This window comes from Hyperoodon ampullatus, assembly GCF_949752795.1.
Source record: "Hyperoodon ampullatus genome assembly, chromosome: 9".
NCBI lineage: Eukaryota > Metazoa > Chordata > Mammalia > Artiodactyla > Ziphiidae > Hyperoodon > Hyperoodon ampullatus.
The window spans coordinates 83,699,310-83,718,413 of NC_136922.1; the positions used below are offsets into that span (position 1 = coordinate 83,699,310).

The window sequence follows — 19,104 nt, forward strand, 5'->3', positions numbered from 1 at the left end:
CTCTGGTTTACACTCCTCCACAAAAACTGCATGGCCTTCCCTCTCTGTCTCTTGTCTCACTGCAGACTATTAGTTTAACTTCGCATAATTTCAAATTTTAGAAGACTCTAAAAACGGCAGAACTTGGGGTAAATTATTAGTCTCCTAAATTTATTTGCAGATCATCAATTTGCTGTCTGCTGTAAATTATTATTAAAATGTACAATGCTTTCCGTTACTTCAGTTAATAACGTCTACGCTAAAGTTAAAAATGTCAACCAGGTTAAAAAAAATACATGGGGGCTTCCCTGGTGGCGCAGTGGTTGGGAGTCCGCCTGCCGATGCGGGGGACGCGGGTTCGTGCCCCGGTCTGGGAGGGTCCCGCGTGCTGCGGGGCGACTGGGCCCGTGGGCCGTGGCCGCTGGGCCTGCGCGTCCGGAGCCTGTGCTCCGCAGCGGGGGAGGCCGCAGTGGTGAGAGGCCCGTGTATGAAAAAAAAAAAAACAAAACATGGAACTATTCTTCCATAGGATTTTTATAACATGAAAATTTAATTTAAAAAGGGTGACACTGGAGTCTCTGGTGGCTTCAATATCAGGACAACTGTTTGTAGCTCTTTAATCAGTTGGAAATCATGACAAAAATCATGACTACCTAGTATGAAACAGGCTAGCTAGTATGAAACAGGCAAAGTAAATGTAAAGTCACTATCAAGGCTGATAGTATTGAAAGGGAAATCAAGAAGTAAGAGCAGGGCTTCCCTGGTGGCGCAGTGGTTGAGAGTCCGCCTGCCGATGCAGGGGACACGGGTTCATGCCCCGGTCTGGGAAGATCCCACATGCCGCGGAGCGGCTGGGCCCGTGAGCCATGGCCATTGAGCCTGCGCGTCCGGAGCCTGTGCTCCGCAACGGGAGAGGCCACAAGAGTGAGAGGCCCATGTAACGCAAAAAAAAAAAAAAAAAAAAAAAAAAAAAAAAAGAAGTAAGAGCAAATCAAGGCTTGTAATCCCTGAAGAGAAACCAGAGAACAATGTCTTTGCAAATTCACTACTAAACATTAATGATCCAGCCCCATACTCATGATTCTTCAAAATTTCACACTATCATACTTCTTAAAATCATTTTTTTTTAATTTATTCCCCCAGGGCTTCCCTGGTGGCGCAGTGGTTTAGAGTCCGCCTGCCGATGCAGGGGACACGGGTTCGTGCCCCAGTCCGGGAAGATCCCACATGCCGCGGAGCTGCTGGGCCTGTGAGCCATGGCCGCTGAGCCTGCGCGTCCGGAGCCTGTGCTCCGCAACGGGAGAGGCCACAACAGTGAGAGGCCTGCATACCGCAAAAAAAAAAAAAAATTTATTCCCCCAAAGTCTAGCTGCTGCAAAAGAACACACGAAAGAGTCACAAGTATCTAATAAGGAAAATGTTATTTCTTCTCTCAAAACAGTGGGCCATCAAAGACAGAGGAGTTTCTTAATCTAGTTTTGTTTTGTGTCTTTTTTTTTTTTAGCATCTTTATTGGAGTATAATTGCTTTACAATGGTGTGTTAGTTTCTGCTTTAAAACAAAGTGAATCAGCTATACATATACATATATCCCTATATCCCCTCCCTCTTGCGTCTCCCTCCCACCCTCCCTATCCCACCCCTCTAGGTGGTCACAAAGCACCGAGCTGATCTAGGGGTAGGACAGAAATAAAGACACAGACATAGAGAATGGACTTGAGGACACGGGGAGGGGGAAGGGTAAGTTGGGACAAAGTGAGAGAGAGGCATGGACATATATACACTACCAAATGTAAAATAGATAGCTAGTGGGAAGCAGCCGCATAGCACAGGGAGATCAGCTCGGTGCTTTGCCTTGTGTCTTAACATAACATAGTCAAAAGCAAATGTTTCCCTGATTTGCTCCCTACAATGAAGCTGGCAAAAGTGCCAAGTAGATATTGTTTGCAAACAGGTACATTCCAACTCGGATATTTACAACCATGACAGGCTCCAAGTAGAGAAATTTCTGTTCCGAGATATACTGAAATCCCTCAAAAGGAAACAAAAATGCTGAAAAAATTTTATTTTAAATTTTATTCTTCTTTCAAGAAGAAAGGGACACTTTGTATTCAGATCAGAGCTGCCAATCAAATCCTGACAGACCAGTACTTCTCAGGTAGTATTAACATTTGTCACCAAAATTTGAATGAAATCAGGTGGAGAACTCACAAGGAGGAAGATTTTCTAGCTAGTGTCGGTCAGCTCTGCTGTGACTGTGAGGATGGAAGGGGCCAAGTGGTTTCTCCTGGTAATGTGTATAAAGTATGTCTTCCACACCCCCCAACAACATAAGTTATCCCAAAATGCAGTCTCTTCCATTTAGAAAGGAAAATCTACTCTATTATTGGCTGCAAAGTGTTAGGACTCTAAGCTGAATACAGAAAGGCAAATTACAGGCACACAAATCAATCTCAGGTCTGCCAGTTTTTCAATCTAGACAATATCAATCTTAGAAGTTATCCTTTTTCAAATTCCAGTCCTTAAATATACTTAGAGTTTTCAATCAGAGCTCCAAGAACAACCTACCCCCAGAGGACAAAATTTTCTCTCCCTACAGTCACCTGAAGTGTGAGTTTATTGCGTATTCACTTGGATTTCAAGAGCAGAACATTCCGATTTTCCTTTTAACCCTTCCCTGGCTCTAGACTGCATCACATTTTCCCAATCTCCTTGGTTCCTAAAGTAACTTGATATTACTTTTGGTTGCTATTGGCTTTTTCTCCCTAGCTGCTGCTTTCTCATCTCGCTTCTTCTCAATTAGTACTTTGCTACATGTCACTTTTTTATATCATATATTCATATTTTCTGGCCTTCAGTCCTTTTATATTTGATTTCAGTTCACCTGCACTCCCTCACTGGGACACAGTACAGAATAGGGTTGGACAAAAAAATCCTTGCATCAGTAAGCATGGAGTCCTAGACATCTGTCAGATAGGATATTTCTTGAATTATAACTTCAGGACTCAAAGCATTGAGCTACTGCAGCTGTAATAGCCAACTTCATTGTATGAATATAAAATAAACTAGAAATTAGAAATTCAAAGTATCTCCTATACTCCTAGGAAGCAACCTGCCCACTGACAAGGACTAGAAATCTCTGAAGAAGTTTTTGTAAGTGGTAACAATCATTAATTTAGTTCAGAGCTATTCCTATTACCCATGTATTGGAAGGTTGAACAGCTCGTGAAAAATACCTTTCTTTACCACTGATGTTAAATTATAAAGCTATTAAAAACTTAAGGAGCTTGGGAGATTGGGATTGACATATATACACTAATATGTATAAAACAGATAACTAATAAGAACCTGCTGTATAAAAAAATAAATAAAATTTAAAAAAACAAAAAACATAAGGAGCCTTCTCTGACATTCTCCCCAACAACTCCCACCCATAAGAGTTACCATGACAACACTTCCTTTTTACCAGGATGTGAAAAAGCAAAAACTAAATCCAGAACTCTTCCTGGAAAGTCAGTGTCCAGTTAATTCCTACATTCATTCATAAACATCCCAACAAAATCTTGCCTTAAGAACATATATTTGGAATGTTGGCAGCATAAGTTATGGCCAGATTCTATCTGCCGCTTCTTTTCTAAATCTAATAATCTACACAATTAATAGGCGATTTCCCCCTTCACAAGTGAGATAACATTTCATGAGGTTCCTTTCAAAACCACATTGAGACTGCTGATCTAGGTTGGGAAGTGGGCTCATGAATTTGCTGGCCATCCCTTCAGGACCCCTCTGTAGGAAACGTCTAGATGTGTAAGAAAGAATAAAGTCATTAGAGACTATGTAATTACACAAAATGCAAAGGGAGTTGTAACTAACAGACAAGATTTTAAATAAATGCCAGAAAAATAGAAAACGGAGGCTCATAGGTTGGTAGATAAAAATAAATGGAAAATTCATAACCTAAAATATATTGCTAGGGACTTCAAAGGAAACCAGTTTGCCCAAAGTGAACCCCATGGAGATATAACACCCAGAGACAACAAGTAATTTGAATTTTATGAGCTTTAAATGATATGAAAACATTGTGCTGAAAGAGTAGATATGCAGGATCACTGATGGATGGGACATCCATCCCGCTCAGTTGTCATTTACCGCCAGGGCTCCATTCTGAATGGTCCCTCATTTCTTAAGATATTTGTTATCTTAGGAGGTAAGGTTAAAAAGCTAATTTCCAATCTGCAGTATATAAAGGAATGTCCTATGCTATCTCAATTTAGTGAATTCACTCAATACTAATTTTTTTAAAAAGTAATATATACAGTAATCTGAAGCCAAATAGTAGATTATCATCCCAAACCATTATATCAATATCAGAGGAGTAGCTAAAGTTTCTTTCCAGATCTGGTACAGTATGCCAGGGACAACCACAGACAACATCTAGTCATCTAGAAATTTCTATAAAATTTCCGCACTGTAAAACACTGAAATTTTCACTCTAACCTACATTCTAGGTGATGATGCACTCCAAACAAACACTAGGTATGACACTTTACACTGAAATACTATAACCACAGAAAACTCACTGCCTCACAACACTACAGCATAGTGACTAAATATCCAAATAATAATTTGGAAGCAACTTAAATATTCATTGAAGTTTCTCAGTAATTCCAAAGGATGAATCTCTATGTAACCCATCTAACCAAGCACAATTTCTTAAAATCATTTGCATCCCTCTTGAGCAAGCTTTCTTCCATGGATGGTCTCTTGATCTCAAGCATTCATTTCTCTCTCTCTTTCTCTGTAAATTTTGCAATTTGCAGCTACCTGAAAGACCCTCTCTTTCTTCTTTCTTCCCTCTCAAAATCTCCCACCAACCCAGCCCATGCTCCTTTCTCTATGCTCATTCTGACCTGCTAGATATATTCATTTCTTTCTCTGATCTTTTCAGTGTACATCAGTCAAGCTTATTTCGATGATTCCTGATTCCCCCTTCATTCATAGACCTGATCATGGACAACAAAGATGTTTCTCCTTAAAGAGAAAACTAGACATACTGTTTCTGTTACATATAAACAGCAATATCATCATAAAGGATTGCTTTGAAGCTAAAAGAAATGATGTATTTGCATATATTCCTGACATAGGAAGAATTTTTTGGTTAAAGAAAGAAAAGTAGTGAGATGGGAAGGAGGACACAGTTCGGCCAGAATCCTGCATCCCTCTGGGTACAGCCTCTCAATCCCGCTCCCACTTATAGCATCCTGTAGAAAGAATGGGAATAAGAGAAAAAGGAGAAGGAGAAGGGATGGCAGAGAAGAGATGGGTGGTTAGTATGAGGAAGAAGCAACTGGTGTGGAGAGGAATACAGCTTGGCTTAGTGTGTCTGCTGCTCCATGGGTGAAGCTGTATATGTGCCAGGTGGTGAGGAGGGCAGAGGAAGCCACAGAGCTCCAGAACATTGCTCATTTCTTTTCTTCAACATTTAGAGAATCCGATCAGTTCGGGGGCGGCCACTAGGGGGCAGTAGCAGATGGCTGCCACGCTCTAGAGGTGCACTCTTGAATGGTGAGGGCTCCAGTTATCAAAAGCAGCTATCTTTTATATGCCAATAAATATAGCCTACTAAAAGGCTGCAAAAAGACACATTCGTGGAAAGTTACCATTTTTAATTTGGAGCTTTAATTTAGTTATCTAATTTTTCTAGTATTTGATTTTATATATCAGCTGTAGGACAATTATTAAACTTAAAGAAAAAATACATATTATCTCTTCCCATCTCAACTTACCCAGGAGACGAATGGTCAAGTGACAATTCTAGGAGAGGAGTTTTCAGATTCAACCCACATTTACTGAGAACCTACTCTTTGTGCCAATTATAGTACCAGAATTTTCCATGGGCATTCTTATGTGAGGTGGGTATGAAAAGTTATTTTTTTAAGGGAGGGTAAAAGATTTCACTTCACACACACACACACACACACACACACACACACACATACCAAAAAAAATATAAAAGATGCAAAAATCAGAGGAAACTAAATACTAGAAGTTCAGTTCTGTAGTAATGTGTGCAAATCCAATTCTGACTAATTTTATACTTACCTCAATATATGTCAAAACTTCTCCCAAATGGGAAAATGATAAAGTTGAGATTTTTTTATTTTGTTTCGTTTTGTTTTGAAATGTGATTTTGTGTGGCTGTTATTCTCTATACAAAATGATTATGGCCCTCACAAATAATAGCTAGCTAACAATTCTATAGCATTTTGAAGCTTACAAAGTATTTTCACATACAAAACTCTTGATCTTTAAGAAGATTCTGTAAAATAGGAGCCAGTATATAATAGGAAGCTTCAATTCCTAGTTGAGAAAAGATTTCAGACCTGTAACTGTGCTGACTGGTGTCAGCCTCTATTCTGGAGCAGTGACATTTTAATAAGCTTATGGCAGGCAGTGGACATTATAACAAGGCTTCGCTCAGATACTGGTAGAAGGTGTCACCACTGGCCAACTAGTTTTATAGAGTTTTTATGGGAATGGTAAAGTAGCTGGTATTCAAGGAAAAGAAATTTTTCTCGCCTGTCTTCTGGGGTACACCAAGAGTGTCTATAACTTGTCAGCTGAACTACAAGCTCAGCCATGACAGCTTCTGAATTTGTTCACTAAATCATTCACTTACATATACAAAATTATGGCACTTAAAGAATTACAGAAGATTAATTTAAACAATAAGATATCTAACAGTGCTCTGTTGTTAACCAGTATTATAGAAATGGTTCTTAAATGAACTTTGAATTGTTGTTATCTCTACCTCAAAATTCCCTAAATTCCTTAAATGAGGTCAGTTAAATTCAAGAAAATACTGCAGAATAGACTGAGGTGTTTTGTAAAAAGAAAACTTGCTTGTCCCATTTGAAGAACTAAGTTGTGTTTACAATAAAGGATTTTTTTTTCTGTAAATAAGCTGTAAGTTAAAGGCATGCCTATTCACTAATAATTTAAATGGCCAAGCAGCATTGTTAAATTATGATTGTCCCTGAAAGCCATCTCTTGTATAGACTGATGGCAGGTAATCTTCCTAATGCCCAGTGGTCCTCAGGTCATTTCTTTACAGGGACTGATGCTAGTTATAGAATGATATCCACACTCAATGCTGAGATCCACGTTCCAAAATTCAGTTTTTGATGAGATCTTTTGTGATTTCCTTCCCATTTCCTCTGTTCTTCATGAAAATTCTGAGACTCCCTCTCTCTGCATCTGTGCAATCTCCTCCGTACCCTTGCTATGCCCGGCCATCATGCCCGTTGTTCAGAACATTCAAGATCCATCTAGCTTAAATGTGACTTCCTCCTTGAAGCTTTCTTCCATAGCAAGCTTTTTCCTAAAATCTCTTCTGCCTTCTCATCTACTAAAGAGTCATCATGAGCTCCACCCTTCCTGGTTCCCATAACCAACCGTTCACCAACTTCTTCTTGATTCTACTTCTTTAGTATTACTAAAAGCAGGCACACTGGAGTAGGATATATATGCCTGTGAATTTCATCTACGTTTCCACTAGCCAAGTGAACTTAAATAAGTAACTTATTGTTAATCTTAGTTTCCTCTTCTATAAAATGGCCACTCTAAGAGTATCTAACTCACAGGGATATGACAAAGATTAAATGAGTTAATAAATGTAACTTAGGTGGAAGATTCAACTTAAGCCAACATTTTTCACAGTAAGTTTCAAGGAATATTAGTTCCACAAAATGTTCTTCAAATAAAAAAGGATTCATGGTTAAATCAATTTATTAAACATTGCATCCAATGCCCATTTCTCAGTCAGCCATGGTGTACATTAGTATATTAAAAGGTCTCCAAATTCTTGCAGGAAAACAAAACAAAACGAAAACAGTTGTCCTAACATTCCCTAAGCTTTTTTAACCAGAGGGCCTTTGTGTGCATATGTAGCAGCTATTTAAAATTCTGCAGAACCAGTGTTCTGAGGAAGGCATTTGAAAAAATGCTGACTTGGACAAGAGCCACAGTTATCATTTTGGAAGTTATTTCAGCCTCAGGTTTCCAACAGTTTTTGTTTTTTTTTGTGTGTGTGTAAAAGAGACTACTATCTCCTAATGTTCAGAGTGATCATAAACTCTCAGAAAAATGAACCAAATTGTCCTGTGGGAAGCTGTGTCATAAGGGTAGTAGAACGGTATGAACTTTCTAAAGCCAATTATTTCTTAACAATCTCTTAAAACTTATAAAGAAAGTTCTGTTTTTCATGCAATGCCCAGTAATTGCTTAGCCAGCCCGTAACAGATGAAAAACTTCATCTCAGGAGAGAAGTTTTACATACAAATATGTAAAAATCCGATAAAGAGTGGAAAGAACTCTGGGGAGATTCAGGAAGTGGATAAGCTCATGCCTGTGATGAAGGCGGACTTGAGATGAGATCACGGTGCCTGAGTTCCGATACCTCTACCTCTGACTACAAAACTATTGATTGTACATGAGGTAAGAGGGCAATAAATGCTGCAGCCTGATTGCCTTAATGTCACAGGCTGAATGCAACCCAATTTATGATGGCACAGCAGGAATTCCGAAATCATCTTATTTTTCTCTTTTTATAGGAGAAAAAATAAGCCGAGCTCACATTTATTGCTCATATGTGGCCTTTTCTTCTCTACCATGACATCCCCTAATTCTTCACAAACATAGGACTTATCCCTCCTTTTAGAGATAAACTAGCAATCCTCAAATCACATTAGTCATTTCTACTTAGCCATGTTTGGATTCAGTCTAACTAACAGAATCAACTTAGCTCCCCTATAGCAGAGTCCTATTTTTTAAAGTATATTATAAAAACATGCAGCTGGGAGAGCAAAAGAAAACTAATATCATATCTGTTTTGAACAATTTTTACATTTCTGTTAAAACCAAGGTAGCAAAATACCTGTTGTCTTTATTAACCTCTCCCATTTTGGTTTTAGTTTTCATAGGGTATGAGTAGCCATGCTTCTTTAAAATAAATATCCCAAATTGAAAAAAAAAAATCACATAAGGAAGCTCTCTGTTCAGTGAGGTTTACACCGTAGGATCACTTCTGTATAGTTGAATGATGGAGGGCTTAAACTTTTAAATCTAAAAAACAAGTAAACAAAAACAGGAAAATACATCCAACATAACTCTCACTATCTGAAGTATCCAATTTGAGAATAATAGATCTGGAAGAAATTTTAGTGAATAACTACATTAAATTCCTAATATTATAAACATGGAACTTGAGGCTCCAAATATTAAGTAATAAAGCACAACCCTATCTCAGGATGAATGAGAGGTCAGGGTAAAAACAAGTTCCCTAGTTTCCAGTGACACTTTCCACACCATGCAGAACCTCCTAGGGTCTGTCCTCCAAGTCCATGGGTGCCCTGAACAACATGAAATCACACCCCTGTCAAATATTTTATGGAGACCATTTATAAAAATTGGCTGATTCCTTGATAAACTAGTTTAAGGATAGGATAATTAAGGGATTTAATTCACAGTTGCCAAGCTTTAAGTGGGTTCCTGCTAGGAGATTTATAGAGCATATGCCAACTGCAGTGTCCCTGCAGGTCCCCTTTAAAAATTTTACAAATTTTAGATCAGTAGTCTCAAAGATCTTACAGTGGCTTAATCTAGAAATCACGTCTGAATTTTGGAATCTTAAAAACATGGCCTGAATGCAGAAAAATGCATATACCAACAGATCTGACAGCTACAAAAGCAGTCAAGTGAGAACTAGATACAGAAAAGCCTAGCAGAGTGTCAGAACAACTTAAGAAATACAGGATAGGGATGACTTTGAGGAAGTCTTGGAAACCCACTGAGAGTTGGGTTTTAGTGTCATAGACAGCAACATTAGTGTAATATTGACAGAAGGGATGGAAAAGTGAAGCACGATAAGAAGGAACATAGGTGTGGTTTCACAGACTATAGCATTAAGAGGACATAGATCCAGGTGGTATTACTTTTAAACGAGGACTTTTCTCTTAGGTATGTTTGCTGCGATTATAGTATTAAGCACACTGCAGCCAAGGTGTCACTATGCCAGTTATGAAGGATCTGAGATGTATGTTGCAGCAAGAAAGTTTCCTTTTCTTATTTTCTAAAAATATTCTATATTAAAGGGTTAACTAGACCTTCTAAAACTATCTTATAAAAATGATTTAGCTCAGTTCTGAGACGAGACATCACTCTTCCCTGATGTTTCTCTCTACATACAATTCAACAAATACTCATAGAAGGTTGATGCATAATTATTTTTCAGGAATCCTTCAAAGAATGAATAACTAAACATAGTTTGGTACGTCCATACCATGGACCTACTCAGCAATTAAAAGGAACACAACAACATGGATGAATTTGGAGGGAACCATGCTGAGTGAAAAAAGCCAAACCCAGCAGGTTACGTACAATATGATTTCATCCACACAGCATTTTTTTTTTTTTTTTTTTTGCGGTACGCGGGCCTCTCACTGCTATGGCCTCTCCCGTTGCGGAGCACAGGCTCCGGATGTGCAGGCTCAGCGGCCACGGCTCATGGGCCCAGCCGCTCCGCGGGGCACAAACCCGCGTCCCCTGCATCGGCAGGCGGACTCTCAACCACTGTGCCACCAGGGAAGCCCCACACAGCATTCTTGAAATGACAATTTTATAGAAATAGAGGATATATTAGTTATTGCCAGGCACTGAAGGGAGGCATATGGGTAGGATGTGGGTGTGGCTATTAAATGACAATTTGGGATCCTTGTGGTGACGGCAATGTCTTATATCTTGACTACAGTGGTAGATACATGGGGCTACACAGGTCAAAAATGCATAGAAACACCCATACACACGTATAAGTGAAACAGGAGATATTAAAAAGATTGGTGGACTGTATAAATATCAAGATCCTGCTTGTGCTGTTACACCATAGTTTTTCACGATGTTATCATTGCGGGGAATACTGAGTAAAGGAGACATGGAATCCTTATCATTTCTTACAACTACATGTGAATCTGCAATTATCTCAAAATAATGTTTTATTACAAATGATTTTATAACTGATAAAAGCAATCAAATACTAGTCAAATTTAGTACCTTTCTGTGTCCTTGTTATATCCTTCTGTCATTTATTTATGGATTTAAGAAAGAACACTATTTTCCATCTCTACCCCTGAGTTTATGCACAATTGCACATTTCTGCAACTTCACTTAGAGATAAGGATCCATGAACTCAACAAAATGGAATAGGGACTTGGGAGGATTTCAGCTTCTGGCTCTATTTTCCTTCTTTAGACAGTGGAAGCTTTGAGGAAAGATGTCATGTTAAACTTTTGATTCAGTCAACAGACATATTAGCTTTTTTCTTTTTAGTTTCATGCTCTTATCAACTACTGACCTCCATCTACAGATGGAAGCTACATATTTTATTCATATATAATACTTTTCAGTTCTTACTTGTGATTCTCTTGTATGTTGTAGATTTTACATAACACTGATGTGTCCACTGAGCTTTTTAAAAGTACCCTAGGATACAGGGTTCACATATATTTTAGTTTAGTAAATCTACCATAAGAAAATGATTTTTTACCAGTTATTCCTCTATTCTACATTATCACTTTATGTTTTTAACCTTACTGATTCTACTCATCATGTCAAAATTGCACTTATTTTTCTTCTCCCAAGGTTAAAGTAAGGATTAAAATACCATTTATTATCATTTTTATTACTTTATTATCCCCATAAAAGTCTAGAGTCACCATCCTCCTTTGCCCTTCTTTGGTGTTGGTATAAACAGGCACTTTCTATTTTATGTTACCTCCTTCTTTAGTTGCATTGTATTTTTGATTTGCTTTTTCCAATTTGACCTCTATTATTTTTTTTAGCTTTCTTTTCCCTGTCTGTGTCACTTTCATTATTTACCAAAATAACTAAGCACTTTTGATTTTTCCTATTTTTCATGAATAATAATAGCTTTTTTAGTGCCCCACTTGTATTTTCCCTGATGAACTACTAGATTCCTTGGATACTATTAGATTACCCTGAGAATCTGACTCCAACTAGATCCAGATAATTGAATCCAGCTTCTGAATTCTTAATCAGATTAAATCATTTTATATGGCATAGTTTTGTATGTTCTTAAAATAGCAGCATGATTATTTCTGACTCTACTGAACAGCTAGATAAATCTATTGGCCATAATTATTGACAAGAAAATCAAACTCGACTAACTAAAATTTATCAGCTCCCTTGATCCTTTCTTCCTAATTTACTGTTTGTTTGTTTTTCCTACTATGATAAGTGTATCTTAGTAAGTCCTTTTAAATATTTTGTAGAACAAAACACAAACCAAGTAGATGGACAGATAGGGCAGAAAGAACCTGCCAAACAATTAGGTAAAGTAAGAAAGAAATTAATTCTTAATTATGGCTTCCGCTAAATAATGGAATGACCTCTTCTCCAGCCAATCTACACTTTGCTGCCCAAAATGTTTCCCTGAAGTGTAAAGCTGAGAATGTCTCTATTGAAAAGCTCCCTGTAGCTTAAAGAATATCAACTTGTGTTCTAATAGTTTTTGAAACCCTATAAAATTTAGCTTTAAGCCATCTTTCTTCATTCTGCATGACATGCTCTGCTCAGAGAGTCCTCTGTACTGGCAGCTCAGGATCACACTCAATTCCCTAAATAAACTGTGCCCCTTTCCACCTCCCTATGAAAACCTAGTCAACATTCCTCATCTCCATCAATGAACTTACAACTTACACTCTGTAGGCGGGATATGCCTGCACATCCAATAGATGTGCACTCCCAACTCAGGGATGATCCTGGGGATTGAATCTGTAACACCCCTAGATCATTCCAGCACCGTGTAGAGCAATGGCACATTGGAGGCACTTTATTCTGGAATGAATAGATAGATAAATGGATGGATGGATGGAAGGATGGATGGATGGATGGGTGCTTTTGCCATGGCCTACACACTCTTCCAACCATTTCTAGCCACCAAAGTAACTGAAGATCCAGTTTGAATTCAACAAACTTTATCCAGTCCCTCTAGTTGGAGGTAATCATTACATATTTTAATTCATAGTTTGTTCTTTAATCTGTACCTTCTAAGTATGCTTTTATTATAATTATTCAAGTGTACAGTTACCTTTAATGGAGTAAATCATTTGCTATCTGGGAGTTTATTTTATTTATCAATTTATATTATTATATTATATTATTTATATTTATTTATATATATTATTATATATATTATAATTATTATATATTATTATTTATATATATTATTTATATTATTTATCAATGGCTTAGCATCCTGCCTGGCAGGGAGCAGTCACTGAATAAATAATCTATGCATAAGTCAACTTCCTAATCAATAATCTTGGATCAGTGCTACACATTAAGTCAGTATTTAGAAAATATCAGCATATTGTTCATGACATATTCAACAAGTCCTTACTGAGCCCCTACTCTGTACTAGCAAGAACACAGTTAAACTTTAATTACCTTGACTTTGCTTGATGTCTCAAAAACATGAATTTACCAAATGCTTATTTTCTCATAAACAAAAATTAGTTACTGACCCCAAAATGACTTATTTTGAAAAGAATAAATTTGTATCTAGTGAACAAAAATATAGTTTTGACAACTAATCATCTTGTTACAAGGAAAGGAAGCAAAAAAAGGCCTTGTCTGAATAGAATATAAAGGCAGGAAATAGAGTGGCATTTAAAGTCCTATTGGAATGTAGTAAAGGGTCTCAGAGAATTGACTTCACATTCATACTTTGTAGGATGGGAAAAGCTTTATATAATGCTTGTCTCACAGGGTGAATGATCTTTTATATGCACTGACTATCATATGAAAGAGCATTCTCAAATGCAGGCAACTTTGCAATGGGGAAACAGGCAAAGAGGAAACGCATGGCTCCTAAGAGTCAAGGCAAATAAAGGGTCAAGCGTCCCCTCGAACATTGTTTCCACTCCATTCACTCCGTCCTTTACTTCAAGGCTATTTCAATACCCTTCATCATAGAAAAGCTGTTCCTCTATGACATTAGGGAATCTAGTGATTTTGGTTAAAAACTTTTGATGTTTATCCAAAGCAATATAACCATGAGGCAAATGAGGGGACTCAGAAACTTTCTCTTTCTGTATTTCAAGCAGGTTGAGGAACCCCTGGTATAGCATATATCTGCCTGAGCAATGGCAGGCAAAGACATATATTCAATTAAAATATCATGTTATAAATACTACACTAGAGGTACATAGAAAAGACGAATTTAATGCACTAAATCAGAAAGCTTGCTTGAGTTTCTGGTTGTCCCCAAAGCACTGACTCATGAAGCCCACTTTTTTTTCAGACCAAAATAAACATTTGGGGTTTATTATACAGGCACAGGCGAGTTATCATAGTGTAGCTCTTTTTACAGTTACTCCCTACTCAGAACATCAAGATAAAGGCAGAAAAGACTTTTCATATATGGAATTTCAGATTGCAATACCCATTACAGGGTCCTCTGCAATAGGCTGTTTTTCCTGGCAAAACAAAACAAAATTTTTATTACCATATTTAACACTGAATATGTAGCAGGCAGTGTTCTAGGATCTTTGATATGCCATTTCCTTTAATTATCTCAATAACTCTATGAAGTAGTTATGATCGTTTCATGCAGATGAAGAATCTGAGACTCAAAGAGGTAAAATAACGTGCCCAAGGCTCAGGAATGGAAGGTTGGAACACAAAAATCTTCTTTCTGACTTTGAGGTCTTGTTTTTGACCACTATGCATTGAAATACCAATGCATTTGATCTTCATAATAAGCCTATTTATTGTCCCACTTAACAGATGAGAAAACTGAGGGTCAGAATTCAGTACGTGGTCAAGAGTTACTTTCATCTATGGAGTGGCCCCACACAAAATGAAATGAAGCCCTTCTCCTTCAAATCACCCTTTCCAATTGACTCCATGCTGCTCACAATAAAACTTTCTTACGAAGTCATTATCCTTTACTATCTTTATTTATCTTCAAATAATTTATTTGAATAAAAAAAGAATAAAACAAAACAATCAAAAACTATGTCTCATTCTTACGATAATCTAGAAAGAGTAGCTCTGGTTGGAAGTACAGAAAAGTGAGCCCTCAGTTATTTTAGGCCCATCCAGTAGCCTCCATACACCTTCTCCCTGCGGACTCGAAGCAGCATATGGCTGTTCTTTTTGCAGTTCAGGCTCCTCTGTTTGCTCTGAACCTCTAGGTTACAGTACGTTTTGTAATCACTAATAAGGACCACCTGCCTCTTGAGAGATTCAGCCTCACAAAACGGAGAAGCCTAATTGTTCAAAGTCACTCTCAGGTAGACAATATGCCCTTCATGTGTGGACTGAGATTACTGAATAAAAAACCGAAATCAAAATAAACAGTTCTACTAACTCATTGTCATCGCTAAATTAAGAACATATGTTAGTGCCATAAAAAAGAAAAAAAAATATTTAGAACAATGAAGACAATGCTTTTGAGGAAATAAAACACCTCATGATTTTCCAGGGGAAAAAAAAAAGAATAACCTACTTTTACAATTTCTTTCACTCCACTAAGATATATTCAGGGCAAATTTATTGCACTCATATATGCATAATCATGCACACTCTGTGCACAAACTTAGCCTATGGTTGAATTCAGTCAGAAAAACTGGCTCTTTGAAAATAAGCCGAATTCAATCCAATAACTGGCTGATAAATGCTTACCATTGAGAGTGTGAAATCTATTGCAAATCTGGTTTAAGAGAATAAGAAGGGATGGAGTACATGGGGAAGAGTGCCTTCCCCTGCCATCATCACAACCCCCGCCAGCAGTCAGGCCAGATTCGGGGCCTGTCTCTGGGCTGCAGGTGCAAAACCACGGACATACCTTCATCTGTGGCCTTCCCTAGAATTGTTGGTTTGAGTGTCTATCTATCCTTCCAGTCTGCAAGCGCCCTGAGAGCACAGTTCACATTTTCACTCTAATCCCAATACTTAGCATGCAGATGTGCACAGAATGAATTTATCCAACCCATTCAAAAATAACTACCTAAGTGACAATATCTAGCCACAGGCTACCATAGGAAATGAAACTACATACTTATATTAAATAAAGTTTACTTTGTAAGTGCAGATAGATTTGCTAAAGTATTAAGGCCAATATTAAAGGCAGGCAATGGGCTATAGGGACAAATGGTCCCCATTTTAAGTGAACATATTCTGAACTTGCTAAAGCAAACTGAAGTGCCTCTTCTGACAGAATCTTCACTTCTCTACTCACCACACTCATTCTCAGATCTCCCACTGACCACACAGAATCACGAGACACTGGATTAATAATAGGTAATGTTTATGGATGTCATGTGTGCCAGGCCCTGGACTAACTGCTTTACTGTATTATTTCATTTAATTCTTATTACAACCGTCTAAGGTAGGTGCTATTAATGTTTCTACTTTATAGATGACAAAACTGGGCAAAGCATTTGTTTGGTGCCTTGCCTAAGATCTAAGAAGAACTTGAGTAAATCTGTCACTTTCCAAGGAACCCCTACTCCACCTTCAAACAGATGACTAATCCTGTTCCCAAGGAGAAACATTTTGTTTGTCCTGATAAAATTCAGAATTCAACCCTTGACGTATGACCTCTCTTCACAAACTAATTCACTCTCTTCTGAGAGTTGATTCTCTCTGTTTCAGTAAAGCTAGCATGGCTATGTAGTTATAAACGATCATAATCATGCATGAGAAATAATTCTTACAAATCGTTTTGATATATTTTATGAGCAATAACACAATAATAAACATAAAACTTTTCATGCACCGTAAATGTACATAAAAGAGCAGCTTGAGATTCAACATAAAGTTTTATAATAAATATATATATAGAGAGAGATGTGTGTGTGTGTGTACGTGCGCTGGTGTGTATAATTATTTTAGGTATCTTCATATTATATATTAATGCACATATTTTTCAACCATTGAACTTTGTTATTTAAATCCTTAATCATAAGAATATAGTAAGCAGTTTGGCATTCATAAAACTCAGATAAAAAGTAGCTTCCCTATTTTAACCCTTATCAAATTTTCTTTGTTGTGTTTAATTATTTTATTTCACAGAGGTCCACTGTCAAAAGGGCTTTTGCCAAGAAGCAACTGATTTTCAGATTGGCATCAATAACCCACAAAGCTATCAAAGCTTTGTTTCCATAAGTTTGGGTTGCAGGACAAGGGATAAGTTTTCATCAGGCTGCTACATGTAGTAAGGTGTAGATACATGGTCTTACGAAGTACAACCATAGTTGCAAATATGAGCTGTCTTTGTGCATTATTGAAAGCAGAACTGTGATAATTATCAGGAAGCCATTACGGAAACAATAAATCATAAATATCCTAGTTTTCTTATTTCTCATTATCTGCTTTTCTGAGAACTATGGTGACTGGTGCTGCATAAACATAGCACTTCAGGGGCTATATTTGGACATACAGAGGTGAAAAATGTATTAAAAACACCAAATTGATGTCTTTTGAATGGGTTCAAACACAAGAAAGTACATACACACGTGTAAAACACACAAGGCAAGAATAATCTCTCTCCCCACCCTCATGTATGTCATAAGAGTTTACCTTCCAGCTAGGATAAGCTGTAGTTGGGAAATGAAATTAATTATTCATTTAAGAAATGAACTCAGCTCTCACAGTGTTATGGTAGCTTTGAGAATCAAGAAGAGGAGGTACTTTTACTAGAGGAAGGAGTGAAATACACAATAGAACAATATAACAGTAGAAGAGTATGTTTCTGGTTTATCAGACACATTTTAAAAGCGCCTCACTGCCTACAGGGGAAACACTGCTGCTGTAGTGATTCCTCGGCCACTCAGTTCCTGTAAACAGTCCAATGTTACAGATGTATGAGAGAATGTATTACGAACATTAATGTTCATGTATGAAGGAACTCTGATCCTTAGTTGCGACCACAGAGCACACTCCTTGTTTGTCTAGACCAGAAGGAGCCGGCGTGCATAGAGATGGCACCACAAGCTGTTAAATTTTGAAATGATTCCTTACCCCGTGATAAGCAGATGCTTCTCCAACCACTCCTGTGCCCTCCTCACGCAGCCACTGCCTGCCCTCTGCCCTGTGACTTCCCGGGCCTCCCTATCCGTCAAGTTCAGGATGGGCTTCCTGCTCTGGAGCCCCTTATGATTAGTGGGTGCTGGTAACAGACAGCGCCCCCCAGTGCCCCCAAAGACCCCTTCCCTAGGATAGCCCCTCTGGAGGGCAGCTAGACTCATCTGACAGAGCTCCTCCAGCCGTTATCCTACGTGCCAGCCCCACCTGGTCCCAGCAGGAGGAGACAGAGCCTCAGGTGATGGTGACAGCATGACACTGGGCAGGCAGATGACCAACTGCCTTTGGCACCAGCCCCAGGCTCTGCGACCTCGCTGCCCTGCGACCTCGCTTCCAGCTGGGCTCTCCAAGTTCTCCTCAGGTGGCCACTTGTAGGAACTGCAAAATCTGTGGGCCTTGGGCCTTCGTGGCTCTCCAGGGGGACAGGGACAGCTGGCAGCCCTAAGGGCTGTTAAAAAACTGAACATCTCTTTTGGGTACATTAACTTTCTCTGATGTTGTGATTCAAAGAGGTAATGTAAGTACAGATCATGATTGACTTCCAACCAGCAGACGTAGCTGCAAGATCTCAACTTATGATGTGGCAAAGGTGAAGCACACTTATTAAGCACCGACTTTGTCATTCATGGCACAGTTTGTCACCCCTCCCCCCAAAACACACACATACACACACACTGTGCAAAGGTTTGAACAACTGAGCCTTTCAGAAAAGTATAAAGTTTCCCTAAATGTATATTTAGTCACTTAAAAGAAAATGAGATCTTTCATTAAATCCCTACAGAGAGTAAATATCTCGACAGACATTTAAGACTTCTCATAACATTTTAAAGTTGAAGAAGGATCAAATCATACATATTCTGAAAATACGTTTACAAGAAGATCAATTCTAACAAATGTTATATTATACACTTAAAAGTAAAGCGTCTCTCCTTGAGAACAATATACATAAAGTATAAGTTTA

General features: G+C 38.1%; 1 protein-coding gene across 3 annotated transcripts in view; it reads right to left on the reverse strand.

Annotated features, from left to right (window-relative positions):
* GRM8 (glutamate metabotropic receptor 8) overlaps positions 1-19,104 on the reverse strand; it is a gene marked incomplete at both ends in the record, with an annotated part of 756,700 nt that overhangs the window by 120,751 nt on the left and 616,845 nt on the right. The window lies entirely within an intron of this gene.